We start from the raw sequence: 16061 nt of genomic DNA on the forward strand, positions 1-16061 counted from the left end.
CACCAACACAAATGTTTGTCGGAGGTAAGGAGAATGAATTAAGAGAAATACCAATTACACGCGACACAATCAGGAAGAGCATTGACAAACTAAAAGACTCAGAAGCCCAAAGTGTAAATGAATTTAAGTCCCAAGTCGTAAAGGAACTGGCAAATTAATTGGGTGGTTGTAGGTAGGAGCTGCCTCGTATGGGCCGGTGGGCCTTCTGCAGTTGCCTTTGTTCTTCTGTTCTTGTGTTCTTATGTTGAGTAGCAACATTTGCAAATTTGCAGATGATACAAAAATAGGTAGGGAAATTAACACGGAAGAAGACTCACTATCACTTCAAGTTGATCTAAATAGGGTTTTGAAATGGTCAAAAGATTGACAGATGCAGTTTAATGCTGATAAATGTAAAGTTTTGAGACTAGGTAATGATGATAGTTACAAGATATGAGCTAGATGGTGTTGAGATTGCGAAGTCGGATTGTGAAAGGGATCTGGGAGTTATGATTAGTAAGAATTTAAAACAAAAGGATCAATGCATGAATGCTCGTAATAAGGCAAATAGGACACTGGGATTTATTAATCGAAGTGTTAGTAACAAGACACCTGGTGTGGTTCTTCAGCTATATCTTGCTCTGGTTAGGCCCCATTTACATTATGCAGTTCAGTTTTGGTCGCCATATTATAGAATGAATATAAATTCACTTGAACGTGTCTAGAGTAGGGTGTCTAAGTTAATTCCCCAAAATAGAAATCTTTTATATGAAGAAAGATTAACAAAGCTTAAATTGCATTCACTGGAAAAGCGAAGAGTTAGGGGTGATATGATAGAGGTTTACAAGTGGATGAATGGACATAACAAAGGGGATATTAGTAGGGTATTAAAAGTATCAACACATGACTGAACACAAAACAATGGGTGTAAATTGGATAAGTTTAGATTTTGGAAAGACTTGGGTAAATACTGGTTTGGCAACAGGGTTGTTGATTTGTGGAACCAATTACCGCGTAACGTGGTGGAGGTGGGGTCCCTCGATTGTTTCAAGCGTGGGTTGGACATGTATATGAGTGGGTTTGGGTGGTTATAGATAGGAGCTGCCTCGTATGGGCCAATAGGCCTTCTGCAGTTACCTTTATTCTTATGCTCTTAATTCACTATGCTTGCCAGTGAAACTCCTTTTCAGAAAATCGCTGGACAATGGAATAGTTCCCCTAGTAATAGTTGAAGGTGATGTAGTGATCGAGTAATCCTTATACTCCATTATCTCATCATCATAATGGCATAACTAATTACACAAGCATTAATCCTATCCCTATTTACAGGTAACGGTTTTCCACCCTTCTATATCTTACTGTGAGGTGTCGTCACCGTACATAAGCAAGCGACTTGAGAATAGCACATTACGGGCTATTCATGCCCGTGCCACCTCTTGGGTGGCTTAATCTTTATAAATAAATCAGAATAGCACACACCACACGGGAGACATCTCCCGTCACGCAGGGTGCAGTCGCACCTCCACAGATCTCCAGTATCAGCTCTTGATATTGGTAATGGCTCAAAAGGGCCACCACTTACGGGGTATTCATGCCCGTGTCACCTCTTGGGTGGCTTAATCTTCATCAATCAATCGAATAGCACACAGTACAATCTCCAGTCAAGAATGTAGCACTCGGCGTGTACAGTTCTAATCGACCCAAGACGCTACAGCCTCGACACAGAGCAGACAGCAGACTACGACCGTTGTTCAGGTCCATGTAAACTACATCTACCCGAAGTCCTTCGTCTGAATAACCAGTTACCAGTTACAGGAGATACTTTTTCACCCACAGAGTTATTAACTCATGGAACCGCCTACCCACCGAAGCGGTACGTGGCAAAACGATGCTGATTTTCAAAATATACCTGGAAAAGATCATTCCTCCCTACACCTGGGGGGTACCTTCGTTAAAGTAAAAAGGTATACAGAAATAACAAAGAAAATAGATATGAATACTATTACCTTCGATGTTAGTAGTAGTTGTGCAAGTGAGGAGAAAGAAAAAATATTACGGAGTTCATGGATGAAAGTAGATTGATAATATTATCTTGGAACGTTAATGGATTAAAAACTAGAGCGGTGGATGTACACTATTATACTCTTAGAGAGAATATTAACATAGCAGCACTCCAGGAAACTGGGGATAGGGATGGTAACAATCTGAACATGAAGATGAACATGTTGAACATGAAGATGTTCAACTGCTGGGCGAGCCCTCTCCTACTCATCTGAGGGGAGGGAGATTAGATTATGCTTGTTTGATAAATGCTGAGGGCATAGAGGAGAATTGTCTTACTGTGGATGAAATGCTAAGAGATTTTGCATTACAAATACAGCTTAAACTAGATAAAAAGCTTGCCTGCCTTCAGAGGAAAAGCTTAAAGTTTAATAAGGGAGAATTAAGGGGTCTTGTTGGTCATATTAAGTCTTGGTATGATACTTATAAGCCAGTTTCGGCAGAAGCATTTTATTAAGATTTAATTAAGGAGGTAGATGTATTTAATGCAACATTGAACCGGAAAACATCTGGTATAGAAAAGCATCCCCCCATAAAAGTGTGCGGAGAAGAGAAAGGAAATTTTGAGCAAGTATTGGCAGTAGTTTGCAGAGAAAGTTAGGAGTAACAAACTTGAAGGAAATCTGGCAAGACATAAATGAAATAAGGGGTGAAAAGCATAATTTTGTTGCACATCCTGACCAGTAAGGAATTGCAAAAGGTCTCGTAAATAAATGGGCGGAAGCTGCCAAACTTAGTTCATTTAATTACCCGCTGTAACGAGAGAGTCGTTTGATTCTGGGAAAGATCTAAGAAAGGATTTTATACTTACAGCAGGTAACAGTGGTGATGTCACTTGCACAGGTATTACCAGAGAAGAACTAATAACGGCGATTAAAGTTGGGAAATCTACCGCCCCCTGGGGAGGATGGAGTAACTTATGAAATACTTAATGAACTTGCCATTATGACGAAAAGCCCACTGTTAGACCTCTTTAATATTAGTTATAAAGAGGGCAGAATTCCCAGTAAATGAAAAAGAACTATGATCATCCTTATCCCTAAAGCCAATGGAGAGTACAGACCTGTGTCTTTAACGTCGTGTTTTTGTAAAATGATGGAGAGGATCATTTTAAATAAACTTTTCTATATAATAGGTGATCAGCTGTCTAATAATTTTTCGGGTTCCTCAGAGGAAAAAGTACCTCTGACTGTATTATTAAATGTCTAGCTAATGGTAATGATTATTATAGATTTTTTATTGATTTATAAGAAGCTTTTGATAAAGCCAACAAAGAGGTTATTTTATATGAATTAGCTGGTCTTGGTGTTGAAGGGAGATTATTGCGCTGGATAGGGGATTATCTTCAGGAAAGGAAGGCTCAGGTGTGGTATCAAGGTTGTATGGTTCAAGGTATCAAGGTCAAGAACTCTGCACACCTCAGGGAGGAGTGTTGAGTCCCACCCTGTTTTATGTACTAATGAATAAGATAGCATCTGAGAAATACTCAAATTGGGTAACTCCAATCATATATGCTGATGATATTTTGTTTCAGGGCAAAGATATTTCAAAGGTTCAAACAGTGTTGGACAATTTCAGAAACCTGTGTCACCATATGGGACTGGTGGGTAATGAAGACAAAACTAAAGTTTGAATGTAGAAGTCGGAGGCCCATTATATTGGAAATAAACGGTAAAAATATAGAGAGTTAATATATATAAATATTTAGGCATATATGTTGGATATACCTATGAGAGTTTGGAAACTGAGATGAACAGACTGTTGAGTCAATGTCGGAAGAGATTACAACCTCTGAAGGCCTTGGCATGCTGTGGAAAGGAGTGGGAGTCCAAGTGCTACGAATGATGTACTTGAGTACTGTAAGATTTCTTATTGATTATGCTGCACCTGTCATTTCTTGTTTTGGTAAAGGTAGGATGGGCAAGTTGGAGAAGATACAAAATGAAGCCGTTGGGGGTCGTTGTGAGCCGCTGCTACCTTAATTTTTGCCCACACTTGTCTTGCAGACGTTTCTCTTCCAATAGAGCTATTGAACTCTAGTCATTGTCTTTCCCTTTGTAACTCATCTGCAATGTATGTACCTTTACCTGAATAAAAAATCTAATCTAAATCTATATCTAATCTATATGCTTAGATATATGCAAATGAGAGAGTAATAGAGCGAAACCTTTAAAATACTGAACAATTTGGAGGATATTGATTCATACAATTTCTTCAAAAGGTCAGATGTAACACGAACAAGGAGCAAAGGTTTCAAGCTCAACAAGCCACAGTGTAGGAGTGACAACAAATGCTTTTTAACCCATACGATTATGATCATGGCAATAAGGTTTCTAAAACAGTAGGCATTCTTCCAAAGCCAGACACTGTACTATGTTCCTCGCCCTAACCTAGTCACTCAGTATTATTCACTCATTTATCTATGTCTTGTCTATTTATGTCTTAAAGGTTACAAGACGTACATTAGTCAATACAATTGGTGCTTAAAATTTTAAGGATCTCTTGTGAAACACGGGTATTAATCAAAAAATTTATTATGTAAAATAAATAAAAAAGGCCCAAGGGCCATGAAGTAACAAGAATGCAAGGCTGGCACAAGCTGGCGTAAGTAGAGAAGACGGAAGATTCTTCATATTAAAAGACCCTGCTTCTCCAAGATGGCAGTCACACCCTGCTTGCCCTGGACAATCACCATATAAATAATGCTTAATGCTTAATGCTAAAAATAATTAGAACTAGAGACTGCTGTGGGGAGTATATCTTCGCCAGTTTCAGAGTCAAGGGTGCCGAGTCTGTCCTGTCTGTGGGTGCAGTCTATAGAATTCCTAACACTGATGTGTCTGAATTCAACTCAAACCTTAGAAATCTAATACTAGATAACAGATTGAACAAAAACCATCTAATTATCGCAGGGGACTTTAATATTGACCTCTGCGAGCCTGAACACCCTACTGCTGTTAGCTTCCTCAACTGTATGAATTCCTGCTTCCTCATACCCTTAATCACTAGACCAACTAGAATCACTGATAGTACTGCTACGACTCTAGATCACATCTGGACCAACATAACCTCTCCGCTTACTTCAGGTATAATCACCGATAGCACTACAGACCATTACCCCACATTTCTCTTAACTAACATTAGCAAACCACCTCTAGAGACAAGGGAGTTAAGCTTTAGGCTGCACAATGAAACTGCTATAAACAATTTTATAACTGCTGCTGATAATGTCAACTGGGAGTCCGAGTTAGGTAACATAGGGGACATCAACCTAGCAGTGAAATCTTTTCTACAAACAACTCTTAGCCTTTATAACACCCACTGTCCTATGCTTACAAAACAAGTCACAAGCAAAAGACTTAACAATCCTTGGCTTACAAAGGGAATACTTAAATCCATTAACAAAAAACACGACCTTGAGAAGAAGTATAGGCTAGGAACAGTCTCCAAAGAATTCTCAAAGAATTACTCGTTATTGCTATCTAAAATAATTAGACGAGCCAAAACTAAATACTATGAAGATAAATTTACCCAAATAAAGAGCAACATTAAAAAAACTTGGAGCACAATTTCACAAATATTGGGATCAAAGAAGATTTTAAATAACAAACCAACACTCCTTTCCAATAACGTTGGTCAGCTTTCAGCCTCTGATTCTGCTATTGAGTTCAATAGGTTCTTCTCTTCCATTGGGTCATCCCTTGCAAATGATATTCCATCTTCCTGTACTGATGTTAAGGACTATCTTACAGGTAACTATCCACAGTCTCTGTACCTAAAGCCTACTAGTTCCACTGATGTCAATGAAATAATCCTTTCCCTTAAAACCAAGTCTAGTGCCCTCGAGGAGATACCAACTTTAATTTACAAAAAAGCCTCCAGATCTCTAGCCCCTGCTATTGCATTGCTCTTCAACAAGTCACTTGAACTCCAAACCTTTCCTGACATTCTAAAAAAAGCAAGGGTAACCCCTGTCTACAAATGTGGTGATCTCACTGATGTTAACAACTATAGACCTATATCAATCCTGCCTAACTTGTCAAAAATATTCGAAAAGCTAATCTACAAGCAGCTTTACTCTTTTCTAGCCAAACACAATATACTTAGCTCTTGTCAATATGGCTTCAGACCCAAAAAAGCACTAACGATGCACTTATTAGTATGATTAACGTAATTCACGCAGCTCTTGATAAAAAGGAGTTTCCTGTTGGGTTATTTGTGGACCTGCGTAAGGCTTTTGACACTGTCAACCATCAAAACCTTCTTCTTAAATTACATCATTATGGAGTCAGAGGACACTCCCTGCAATACCTCAAATCTTATCTTACTGACAGGCTCCAGTATGTTTCTGTGAATAATACAATTTCTCCCACCCTACCCATCAACATTGGTGTTCCTCAGGGCAGCATACTTGGCCCTCTCCTCTTTCTCATCTACATTAATGACCTTCCAAATGCCTCCCAACACCTCAAACCAATTCTATTTGCTGACGACACAACCTTCATTTACTCCAGTCCTGACCCCCTTGCTCTAAATGCCACAGTAAATACTGAGCTAGAGAAAGTCCATCTTTGGCTAACTGCCAACAAACTCACCCTTAACATTGACAAAACGTTTTATATTCTGTTTGGCAATAAATCCTCTAATCAGATAAATCTCAAAATAAACAATACCCAAATTTGTAACAAATTAGATGGCAAATTCCTTGGCGTTCTCATCGACCACAAGCTGAATTTCCAGGGTCACATTCTAAATATATCAAAAAAAGATTCAAAAACTGTTGGCATTCTTTCTAAGATCAGATATTATGTACCCCGCCCTGCCCTGGTTACTCTCTATTACTCCCTCATCTATCCATACCTCAACTATGGTATTTGTGCTTGGGGTTCTACTACCCAAAATCATTTACGTCCTCTCATTACCCAACACAAAGCTGCTATTAGGACAATAACCAACTCTGGCCCCAGACATCACTCGGTACCCTTACTCAAATCTCTGAATATGTTAGATATTAAGTCACTGCACATTCTCTCTTGTGTATTATACATATATAAAACGCTGAACTGTAATGCCAATCCTGACCTCAAAAGCTTCATTGAAGGTTGTAACAGAACCCATGAGCACCACACCAGGAATAAATACAGTTTTGATATTCCTAGAGTACGACTTAATCAAACTAGAAATGCTCTACAAATCAAGGGACCCAGAATGTGGAATGACCTTCCCAACCATGTTAAAGACTGTACCTCTCTCAACCAGTTTAAGATAAAAACTAAACAATACCTAATAAATTCCCTGTAACCCACCTCACTCCTTTATTGTCAACCCATGTCTGTTGTTTTATTTTATTATTATTATTTTTTTTTTTTTTAATCAACACTGTTTGTCAACCTATTGTATTTGTGCTGCTTTTTCCGTCATGTTCCCCCTTTTTTTTATCTTTATTTGTATTTGTTTTCAACACTTTTTATTCTTTATGCTCAATTAGTATTAAGTTCTAGATATTAATGTTTTTCCTGCCCGAAACGCATTGCGTAATAGTGGCTTTAGGCATTGTATGTACTAGCTCTATCTATATATCAATCCATTAATGTAACATCACTTGTATGTATGTACCTTACCTGAATAAACATATTTATTTATTATTTATAACTAGAAATGCTCTGCAAATCAAGGGGCCCAGAATGTGGAATGACCTTCCCAACCATGTTAAAGACTGTACCTCTCTCAACCAGTTTAAGATAAAAACTAAACACTACCTAATAAATTCCCTGTAATCTACCTCACTCCTCTATTGTCAACCCATGTCTGTTATTTTCTTTTTTTTTTTTTTTAATCAACACTGTTTGTCAACCTATTGTATTTGTGCTGCTTTTTCAGTCATGTTCCCCCTTTTTTTTTATCTTTATTTGTATTTGTTCTCAACACTTTTTATTCTTTATGCTCAATTAGTATTAAGTTCTAGATATTAATGTTTTTCTTGCCCGAAACGCATTGCGTAATAGTGGCTTTAGGCATTGTATGTACTAGCTCTATCTATATATCAATCCATTAATGTAACATCACTTGTATGTATATACCTTACCTGAATAAACATCTGAATCTGAATCTGATATGGAGAAGGACTGTTTACTGTGAAGGGAAGTCCACAAATGCAATGCCAGCATGAGTCAGTCTTGAAGGGTAAACTATGATGGCACCCTCATAGTAACACAAAAGCCGAGCAAGCCCAGTGAGGAAGACCTGTTGATGGGAAGGAGGAGAATCATTAGTCACAACAAAATCCACATAGAAACAAAGGAGAGAAAAAAAATAAAGTGGATGTCTTCTTTTTGTATAGACATAATAAATATTGCCATTTGGCTATGTATTTATATGATATATAATAGAATACAGCATAAAACAAAATAAGAGGGGTGATAGGAGAAGAAAAGATTAGTGTTCAGTGAGAATCCACAAGGTCTTCTCTGAATACTCTATTTTCTTCAAGGCTGTGGGTCCCTACAATTGCACCAGAGGTGGTACACACCCCTATTATTATTTAAACAGGTGAGTACACACACGGTGTTAGCAAACTTAGCCTCCAAACACACACACACACACATGGTATCAGCAAACGTAGCCTCCAAACACACACACACACATGGTATCAGCAAGCTTAGCCTCCAAACACACACACACATGGTATCAGCAAGCTTAGCCTCCAAATACACACATGGTATCAGCAAGCTTAGCCTCTAAACACACACACACACACAAACGGTATCAGCAAGCTTAGCCTCCAAACACACACACACATGGTATCAGCAAGCTTAGCCTCCAAACACACACACACATGGTATCAGCAAGCTTAGCCTCCAAACACACACACACACATGGTATCAGCAAGCTTAGCCTCCAAACACACACACACATGGTATCAGCAAGCTTAGCCTCCAAACACACACACACACACATGGTATCAGCAAGCTTAGCCTCCAAACACACACACACACACATGGTATCAGCAAACTTAGCCTCCAAACACACACATACACACATGGTATCAGCAAGCTTAGCCTCCAAACACACACACACACACATGGTATCAGCAAGCTTAGCCTCCAAACACACACACACATGGTATCAGCAAGCTTAGTCTCCAAACACACACACACACACATGGTATCAGCAAGCTTAGCCTCCAAACACACACACACATGGTATCAGCAAGCTTAGCCTCCAAACACACAAACACATGGTATCAGCAAGCTTAGCCTCCAAACACACACACACACACATGGTATCAGCCAGCTTAGCCTCCAAACACACACACACATGGTATCAGCAAGCTTAGCCTCCAAACACACACACACAGAAAATGGGGACATTGAAACAGTTGATAAACTTGATTTCAAGAGAGAGAGGTCACTATGGGGAACTTCAAATTTTTTTTAATAAGTAATTAGGCAGACTTGTTGCTAGACAGGGAAGTAAATTAAATGTATGCCAAATTTTGCAAAATATACAATGAAGGCACACAAACATTCATACCAAAACAGAGATGCAGGGCCAGAAAACAGGATTGGTTCAACAGAAATTGAGAGAGGGCCACAGACCAAAGACACAAAAATGGAATGAAAGACATTGAAAAACTACAAGCAGATGTCAACAAAGTTTTCGATTGGGCAGCAGAAAATAACATGATGTTTAACAGTGATAAATTTCAGGTATGGCAAAAATGAGGATCTGAAACATAATACAAGGTACAAAACACAATCGAATCTTCCCATAGTAGAAAAACAGCATGTCAAGGATTTGGGAATAATGATGTCCGACGATCTAATGTTTATAGGGAGCATAACCAAGCAAATATTGCGTCAGCCAGAAAAATGATCGGATGGATTACGAGAACTTTCAAATCCAGGGATCCCATCACAATGGTTGTACTCTTCAAGTCACTTATGTTGTCCCGTCTCGAGTACTGCTCAGTATTCACTTCCCCCTTCAGAGCAGGAGAGATTGCTGAAATAGAGGGAATACAGAGAACATATACGGCACGCATAGATGAGATAAAACACCTAAATTATTGGGATCGTCTCAAAGCTCTCCAAATGTACTCTCTAGAAAGGAGACGAGAGAGATACCAAATAATATACACATGGAAGATACTGGAGGGCCAGGTCCCAAATCTACACAGTAAAATAACAACGTACTGGAGTGAACGATATGGAAAAAAATGCAAGATTGAACCAGTGAAGAGCAGAGGTGCCACAGGCACAATCAGAGAGCACTGTATAAACATCAGAGGTCCGCGGTTGTTCAACGTCCTCCCAGCGACTATAAGAAATATTGCCGGAACAACCGTGGACATCTTCAGGAGAAAACTGGACTGTTTTCTAAGAGAAGTTCCGGATCAGCCGGGCTGTGGTGGGTATGTGGCCCTGCGGGCCGCTCCAAGCAACAGCCTGGTGGACCAAACTCTCACAAGTCGAGCCTGGCCTCGGGCCGGGCTTGGGGAGTAGAAGAGCAGAACCCCATCAAGCAGGTATCAACATAGAAAGAAGCCAAACCCCCAATCATACCAGCGATACAAAGATGCGAGAAACAACTATACAGCAGTAAGGGAAGAGGCAGAAAGAAATTTTTAAAAAGGGATAATGGATAAATGTAAAACAGAACTGGGCCTATTCTACAAATTCATAAACAACAAATTGCAGGTAAAGGATAATATCCAGAGGTTGAAAATAGGAAACAGATTCACAGAAAATGATAATGCAATGTGTGAAACATTAAACCAAAAGTTCCAAAGTGTGTTTATACAAAATGAAATCTTAAGAGAACCAGACACAATAAGAATTTCTGAGAACATCATAGAGCGTATAGAGGTGTCTAGAGATGAAGTGGAAAATATGCTAAAGTAGCTAAGTAAGAACAAAGCAGTTGGTCCAGATGGAGTTTCACCATGGGTTCTGAGAGAATGTGCACCTGAGCTCAGCCTTTCACTTCACCTGATCTTTCAGGCATCCCTGTGTATAGGAGTCATAGCAAACATGTGGAAAAAGGCTAACATAGTTCCAATCTACAAAAGTGGCAACAGGGAAGACCCCACCCCTCTCAGTTATAGACCTGAATCATTGACAAGTGTAACAGTGAAAGGATTGAAAACAAAAAAAAAATAATAAAAACTAAATGGGTAGAACACATGGAGAGAAATTATATAATATCACACAGACAGTATTGTTTTCGATCTGGAAGATCCTGTGTATCGAATTTACTCAGTTTCTATGATTGATCCACAGAGATTTTAAAGGAAAAAGGTAGTTGGGTTGACTGCATCTATCTAGACATAAAAAAGGCTTTCGACAGAGTTCCACATAAGAGGTTGTTCTGGAAACTAGAAAATTTTGGATGGGTGACAGGTAAGCTTCTAACATGGATGAAAAATTTTCTGACTGATAGAAAAATGAGGGCAGTAATCAGAGGCAATCGGACTGGAGAAGTGTCACAAGTGGAGTACCACAGTACATGCACCAGAAATGTTCATTGTCTACATAAATGATCTACCAGTAGGAATACAGAATTATATAAACATGTTTGCTGATGATGCTAAGATAATGGGATGGATAAGAAATTTAGATGATTGTCATGCCCTTCAAGAAAACCTGGACAAAATAAATATATGGAGCACCACTTGGCAAATGAAATTTAATGTGAATAAATGCCATGTTATGGAATGTGGAATAGAACATAGATCCCACACAACCTACAAATTATGTGAGAAATCTTTATATAATTCTGATAAAAGAAAGAGGTCTAGGGTTGATTCTAGATAGAAAACTATCACTTGAGGCCCACATAAAGAACGTTGTGTGAGGAGCCTATGCCACGCTTTCTAACTTCAGAATTTCGTTTAAATACATGGATGGCGAAATACTAAAGAAATTGTTCACGAGTTTTTTTCGGCCAAGGCTAGAATATGCAGCGGTTGTGTGGTGCCCATATCTTAAGAAGCACATCAACAAACTGGAAAAGGTGCAAAGACATGCTACTAAGTGGCTCCCAGAACTAAAGGGCAAGAGCTATGTGGAGAGGTCAGAGGCATTATATATGCCAAAACTAGAAGACAACAAAAAGAGGTGATAAAATCACTATGTACAAAATAGTAACAGGAATTGATAAAATCGATAGGGAAGATTTCCCGAGACCTGGAACTTCAAGAACAAAAGGTCTTAGATTTAAACTAACTAAACAAAGATGCCAAAGAAATATAAAAAAATTTCCTTTCGCATACAGAGTGGTACACGGTTGGAACAAGTTAAGTGAGAAGGTGGTGGCGGCCAAGACCGTCAGTAGTTTCAAAGCATTATGTGACAAAGAGTGCTGGGTAGACGGGACACCACGAGCGTAGCTCTAATCCTGTAACTACACTTAGGTAACTACATTTGGTGTCAGCAAGCTTACCGTCGAAACACACACAAACAGCCTGCCTATTATTCAAGGCCTTCTCTGAGTACTCTCTATTTTCTTCTCTGAGGCTATGGGTCCCTAATCTTGCACCAGAGGTGGTACAACTTTTAAGTTTTTAACTACTGCACTGAGCACCTGATTTTGGCAAAGACTTCTTAGTGCAATTGTCAAGGACATAGTTCTGGTATTTTTTTGTTTATAAATATTCAGGTATAGTTAATGTCAAAATGTTTCAAAACTCAACAATTTATATTTCAAAACAAAAACAGTAATGAAAACATTACAAAACATTAAAATATAGCCTAATTAATTAATTAATAAAATAGCACAACTCTCAGAATGTCTAAAGGTGCTTTGAGCAATGAAGAAGTTAATTTTATATATATAATATTATATATATAATATATATTTACCTGTGACTACTGCTTAGCAAAAATTTGATCTCTGTGAAAATTGGTCTCGTCATTGCTAGGAGTTATTTTAAGACCATGATTTGCTGTGGATGGCACTGTAGTCTTCAAGTCATCAATCTAAAAATAAAAGGTAATCTTTTAAAATGTAAATTTTGTATAAAAAAAATAAATGCAAGAATAATATGAAGTTATTATACAATTTTTTTTTAATTATTTAAATATTTGTGAGACATTATTAAGAAATGTATGAAGTACAGATTCTCTAAGACCTGATATGTATCTGCTTATGTTCCACCACATTACATTCAGGGCTGAAGAGAAAACACAGCCAGTAAGGTAATGATCACTTAGGATGGACTGGGATGCTACATGTAGGTGGGGGCTAAGCTGCGTGAGGCTAGGATGCCCAGCCTGCCTTGTCTAGGCTGGGCTGGGCTAGGCAACACTAGGAAGGAGTCAACAAATCTCTGGAGCGCCTTACTTTTCCTGATATCCTTAAAAAAGCAAGAATGATGCCATTTTATAAAGGAGGCGAGACAGCCGACATAAACAATTAAAGAAAAATATCAAATCTACTTATACTTTCAAAAATATTTGATTTTTTTTTTTTACAAACATCTCTTCCTACTTTGTAAAATTCAACATGAATACAAACACACACACACATCCCTAGGAAGCAGCCCATAGCAGCTGTCTAACTCCCAGGTACTTATTTACTGTTAGGTGAACCAGATATAGAGAATAACCACAATACAATACAATACAATACAATACAATTTTATACAATACAATTTTATTTAGGTAAGGTACATACATACAATAAATATTTACAAGGATTGTTTGACTTATAGGTATAGCTAGTACATACAATGCCTAAAGCCACTATTACGCAAAGCGTTTCGGGCATAAAATGCTATCTTTATAAGAACTATCTTGTAAAGCCACTAGTACACGCAGCATTTCAGGCAGGATATATAAAATATTATATATATATATATATATATATATATATATATATATATATATATATATATATATATATATATATATATATATATATATATATATATATATATATATGAATACATACATACGGGACAAAGAGCCAGAGCTCAACCACCGCAAGCACAACTAGGTGAGTACAAACACACACATTATATATATATATATATATATATATATATATATATATATATATATATATATATATATATATATATATATATATATATATGAGTGTCAGTCCATGGAGGAATGATTTTTTTAATTTAATTTATATAAAAAATTATTCCTTCTGAAGATGTATTAATATATGAAAGTACTTAAGGAAATTCCTGTTTCAATTCTTCCTCCGTGGTCTGACACTGTCACATTTTTCATCAAGTGTTAATTTTTGTGATTTACACACACGTGGCATGTTTACACACACACATTATTTATATTAATACTGTATATATATGTCGTACCTAATAGCCAGAACGCACTTCTCTGCCTACTATGCAAGGCCCGATTTGCCTAATAAGCCAAGTTTTTATGAATTAATTGTTTTTCGACTACCTAACCTACCTAACCAAACGTAACCTAACTTTTTCAGCTACCTAACCTAACCTAACCTAAAAAGATAGGTTAGGTTAGGTTTGGTCATATATCTACGTTAATTTTAACTCCAATAAAAAAATATTGACCTCATACATAATGAAATGGGTAGCTTTATCATCTCATAAGAAAAAAAATTGAGAAAATATAATAATTCAGGAAAACTTGGCTTATTAGGCAAATCAGGCCTTGCATAGTAGGCCGAGAAGTGCGTTCTGGCTACTAGGTACGACATATATATATATATATATATATATATATATATATATATATATATATATATATATATATATATATATATATATATATATATATATATATATATATATATGTCGTACCTAGTAGCCAGAACGCACTTCTCGGCCTACTATGCATATATATATATATATATATATATATATATATATATATATATATATATATATATATATATATATATATATATATATATATGGAACCCTCAATCCTATAAGTGGAGGGTTCCTACAAACTCAACCAGAGGTGGTACCTTCTATATATTAATAAAAAGGCAAGGCTATGCTAAATCTAGGCAGGGATTGGCTTGGCTAAGCTGGTCAGGGCTTGGCTAGGGTAGGAAGGACTGGTCATGTTTAAAAGCAAGGCAGGGTTAGGCTAGGCAAGACTAGGTAAGGGTATACTGGGATAGGCTTGGCTACGGTAGGCTAGGAAGAGGTAAACTAGGATAAGCAAGGCTGTGCAAGCACTATGCACAGCTAGAATGAACTATGCTAAGATGGTTTAAGCTGGGCTTGGTTAGGATAAGCTGAATTATGCAGGGCCCCGATTGACCAGTGGAGTCTAATAGTCTAACCTTCTAGCTAGTTTGCTGACCTAAGAGTGTAAATGCCTAGCCCCTAACCTGAGATATATACAAGAGTTGTTACATTCTTGTACAGCCACTAGTACGAGTAGCGTTTCGGGCAGGTCCCTGGAATACGATCCCCGCCGCGAAGAATCGTTTTTTCATCCAAGTACACATTTTACTGTTGCGTTAAACAGAGGCTACAGTTTAGGATTTGCGCCCAGTAAATCCTCCCCGGCCAGGATACGAACCCATGACATAGCGCTCGCGGAACGCCAGGCGAGTGTCCTACCACTACACCACCTGCTGCAATATTATTATAAAAGAAATATTACTTATTATAATCGTAAATACTAAATACCTGTTGTGTTGATTTAGGGGCGACGACGATCGTGGGATCGGATGCGAGCCACAGGTGGCCTACACCATGCTTTCTAAGGCGTCCCTCTCATAACAAAAACAAATCCGTGCATTCATACACAAACAGAGATCCCGTGGTTATGCGAATACTTGCAATTCTTTTACTTAAAATAATAACAATTAGATTAATAATAATTAACATAATTTTTACTCAAGATTCATAAAAATCATTAATACTATTTTAAAAGAAGATTTATAAGACATCTAAAAACAGATATACAGACTTTGTGTGATATTTATTTCAACATTATATATTAATAGAATGTTGTAACTATTATTTTTAAATATTAGGTAGTTTCCAGCTACGTATATCGCATATA

The 16061-nt window shown here is 37.6% G+C and overlaps 1 long non-coding RNA gene across 1 annotated transcript; it reads right to left on the reverse strand.

Annotated features, from left to right (window-relative positions):
• Positions 1 to 8158: 8158 nt before the first annotated feature.
• On the reverse strand, positions 8159 to 15810 carry LOC138360256 (uncharacterized). Its single transcript, XR_011226255.1, has 3 exons — positions 15683 to 15810; positions 12903 to 13019; positions 8159 to 8283 (listed from the first exon to the last, which is right to left on the reverse strand). It is a non-coding gene; the product is annotated as an uncharacterized lncRNA (long non-coding RNA).
• Positions 15811 to 16061: the final 251 nt, after the last annotated feature.

Source organism: Procambarus clarkii, unplaced genomic scaffold (assembly GCF_040958095.1).
Source record: "Procambarus clarkii isolate CNS0578487 unplaced genomic scaffold, FALCON_Pclarkii_2.0 HiC_scaffold_104, whole genome shotgun sequence".
Classification (NCBI taxonomy): Eukaryota; Metazoa; Arthropoda; class Malacostraca; order Decapoda; family Cambaridae; genus Procambarus; species Procambarus clarkii.